This window comes from Lonchura striata, chromosome 23, assembly GCF_050655825.1.
Source record: "Lonchura striata isolate lonStrDom1 chromosome 23, ASM5065582v1, whole genome shotgun sequence".
NCBI lineage: Eukaryota > Metazoa > Chordata > Aves > Passeriformes > Estrildidae > Lonchura > Lonchura striata.
The window spans coordinates 672000-676054 of NC_140725.1; positions in this window are offsets into that span (position 1 = coordinate 672000).

Here is a 4055-nt window from a genome sequence, read left to right on the forward strand (position 1 = left end):
AGCAGCAGCATTTGCAGAGGGAAAGCCGAGGGTTAGAAAAATAACAGTTGCTTTATTAGGAAGTTAAATTCGAACTATGCGAGAAAGCTGGAGAAATGTGTTTATTCCGGATTCCCACCCACCACAGCACGCTCTGAGCACAGAGAGACCCGCGGGGCTGGGGGAGGCACAGGGAGCCCGGGGCTGCCCCAGCCCAGCCAGGATGGGGCTGTTCTGCCCCAGGGCTGCAGCAGAGCTGCACTGTGCACCTCCCAACCTTCCAGCTCTGCATCCTTCCCCGTTTTCCTTGGAAGCCGCTGTTTCCTCCTCGCCCCAGGGCTCTCCAGGAGAGCTGGGGTGTCACGGTGCCCTGCCAGGGCTTGGGAATAAAAATAAACAGTGTTGGCCCCTTCCTGCACGTGGCACAGAGGCAGCGCAGAGCCAAGGTGGATCTGGGGACGGACAAACCTGTTCCCAGCACTCATCACAAACCTACAGCTCCCACGTTTTACTGACATTCCTGCCCTGCCTTGTCCCGCCTGTTAGGCTGAGTCTGGCCACGGGTGTTGTGTGCTTCAGGACACAGCAGCACTTCACAGCGAGCTTCAGAGCCCGGAGGCCTCCGGGGAAGGCCCAGGAGATGGGTGACCTCTGCCCGCCTCGGAGGGGCCACCACTTTGGAGGGGCCACTGGGGCAGCAGAAAATGTCACTAGTTTCCTGTCAGGGTGGCCTCTTCCCCCTCAAGACACAGGAACTCCCCTTGAGCGCTCAGCTGTGTGATGGAAAAGCAATCCACAAAATAGTCTGTCTCCAAAAGGCAGAAAGCTGAGGAAATCTAACACATGGCTGGTGCTTTGGTTTCTGCTTTCCTCTTTCAGGACTAAGAGTAATGGGTACAAACTGAAAGAGGGAAATCAGATTGGTTCGGAGGAAGAAATCTCTGCCTGTGAGGGTGGCAGGCCCTGGCACAGGTGCCCAGAGCAGCTGGGGCTGCCCCTGGATCCCTTGAGTGCCCAAGGCAGGCTGGACACTGGGGCAACCAAGGTGTCCCTGCCCTGGCAGGGGTTGGAGTGAGATCCTCTCTGAGGTCCCTTCCAACCCTTAACATTCTGTGATTCCATTTTGGCACTTGGGATGGGAGATGTACACAAAGGTTGTGTTTCAGTGAACACTTTTTGTTCGACAAAGAAAAAAAACCCCTGGCATTGATTTGCTCCAGGCCAACATAAATATCAGAGATTGTGAAAAAGCCACAAATGAGGGCCAATGTTCACATCAGCTAATGTGGTCCTGGCACGTCTGTCGGATTAGGCAATGGATTTGCTCTTGCTGCTCGTGGCTGGGAGGCTGCTAAGCAGGATATCACCAGGGAGCAGCTCCTTGGCAGAGGCGCACAGCAGGCACAGCTCTGGCAGGCCGTGTCCCCGCAGTGCCACCTCCCGCCTGGGCAAGGGCAGCTCGGACCCTTCACTCCCTCGGGAGCAAACCCTGCTGCCGCAGCTCGGGAAGAACACAGGCTGGGTTAAAAAACAATAATTAAAACCCAAATCAATAGAGCACTGGTTTGCTGCGCAGCTCTTTGTGTCTGTCAGGGAAGCACAAGGCGCTCCAGCCCCGGCAGAGCACGGCGGAGCTGGAGCTGACAGCAGGGTCTTCCTAGTGACAACTGGAAAGCTGCTGCTGTTGTGCTGCTATTGATCTAAGCAGAATACAAAACACCTGAAGTCAGCAGGGAAAAATAGCTGCAGTTGGAAAAGGAGCTGTGGGGGGGACGACAGGGAGGGGAGAGCAGGTAAGAAGTTCTCCATGCATAAAATTAAAGGCCAGGGTTTTATTGCAGCTCTCCTGCCTGACTACAGCACTGGATCGATGTGCAGAGCAGGAATGGTGCCATCATTGTTTGTGCAAGCTCTCATTTGAGGAGAAACAAAAGGGTTTGCCAGGGACTTGCCACCGCTGGCTCCTCTGCCTCCCTGAGCTCAGGACAGCGGGGACACGTCCCCGCTCCCGGCCGTGCCAGCGGCTCCTCGGGCCCTGGCGACCCCGAGCCGAGCTGAGGGCAGCCACGGGGCCCCGTGGGTTTGTCCCAGCCCAGCCTGGAGCCCGGCTGGAGCCCGGCCGTGCTCGGGCACCTCGCGGTGCCAGGCTGGCTCGGGCAGAGCCGGAGCAGCGGGCGCCCGGCCAGCTCCTGCTAAAGCGCTTCCCTGGGAACCTTCCCTGTTGTGCCAGCTCGGCGCTGGGGAGGGAGTGCGGAGCCAGAGCTCTGGGAGGAGATCCCTTCCCCCTCCTGCCACCGAGGGCCCAGGCGGCAGCAGGCGCGGGCTGGAAATGTCAGCGAGGCCGGGGCTGCTGCAGGACACCGGCCCGCAGGGAGCCCGGGCTGGGCTGGGCTGCCTTTTGTTGCTCCCTGCTGTGGGCTGTGCAGCCCGAGAGCCTCTCCTGGCTCCCCGGGAGCCCAAACGCCCCTCGGGGCTCCGCTGTGCCGCTCCCACCCCGCCATGGACACGCCAGGCTCAGCCGGCCTCCCCAAAAGCGGCCCTGAGCCGCCCCGGCTCTCAGCTCCAGCCTTCGGGGCTTTTCTCTCTCCCGGGCACTGGAAGCTGCATCTCCTCCTCCCTCTCCAACCCACAGGGCAGCTTCCCTGGCTAAAGGAAAAGCCAGCAGTTTCTCAGGGACGAGGGGCACACTGCCAGAGCTGAGTGCTGCTTGCACTGCTCAGCCTCCCGTGCTGCATGCAGGGCCGAGCTGCTCCCGTGCTGCATGCAGGGCCGAGCTGCTCCCGTGTGCATGCAGGGCCGAGCTGCTCCCGTGCTGCATGCAGGGCCGAGCTGCTCCCGTGTGCATGCAGGGCCTGAGCAGCCCCAGGGGCTGAGCTGCTCCCAGCACCCACAGCTGGCACCCACAGCCGGCCATTCTGACACCCTGCTCACACGCAGCACCCATCCCGAGCCCTCTGCAGTTTTGTCGCTGGCACTGCCAACAGTTCCATCAGAGAAAAGTGAATTTGTCAGTCAGGCTGCAAATATGTTCCTCCCCCCACATCCCAGAGCATATCCCTCCTCTGCCTCCTCAACCCAATCCTCTCATCCAAATGATAAATAAAACTAATTTTCTGGGTCCTTCTACCCATTTCCACCCACAATTCAAACACTCAGCTTCCAACCACTCACTCCAAGAGCTGACCCAATTAGCTGATTGCCAATTCCAGCTATGGATGCTCATTGCTTTGTTACAGCAGAGCTGCCTTTTAAAGCAATAATTTATATCAGACAGGATTTGAAATGAAGAGGCCTCAAAAGACCTTCGGCTGAAAGGTGTCCAACAGGAATTAAGAGAAGAGTTCAAATGGATTCTGAGAATAACAGCCTGGTTTTCAAACTCTCCCTCAAGGCCTGCAGATTGGAGAGCAAGGAAATACTTGGGAGGTTTTGCAGCAGGAATCCAGAGGAAAAAGAGTTTCTGAAATCTTTAGCAAAGGAGCAGCTCTGGGCACAAGGGCTGGTGATGGGCACACCACTAAGGCAGGGAAGGCGCTGCTGCTGCCACGGGAACACCTCGGGTCCCTCAGGCAGGCGAGCCCGGGTGTGCCCGAGCCCCCAGCCCAAGGAGCAGCTCCAAGGCAGGACGGGCTGGTGCAGCTCCATCTCCCTCGGGCTGAGCAGGGGCTCCCAGGATTTCCGAGCTCTGCTGTCTCTGACAACAGGCACAGGGACTGCTGGAGCAGCTCTGCAGGACGTGTTCCCTCCTCTCCTCCATCCCCACCCAATGCTGGCAGCTCCGAGTTCCCAAACTGGATGAATTCACTCAGCTCCGAGTTCCCAAACTGGATGAATTCACTCAGCTCCGAGTTCCCAAACCCGATGAATTCACTCAGCACCGACTCCGGGGCCACCACAGCTTATGGGCCACATTTTGGGCTCCCCAGCCCCTTCCCATGCAAGTTTTTGGAGCCCCTGTTCTCTGAAGAACTGACAGCACCTGGCCCAACCAGGCCACCCTCCACCCACCCTCACGGAAGAGAAAGGTAGAACAAAACCACAGGGATCCCCCGAAGAAAATGACACCAAGAAAGAAC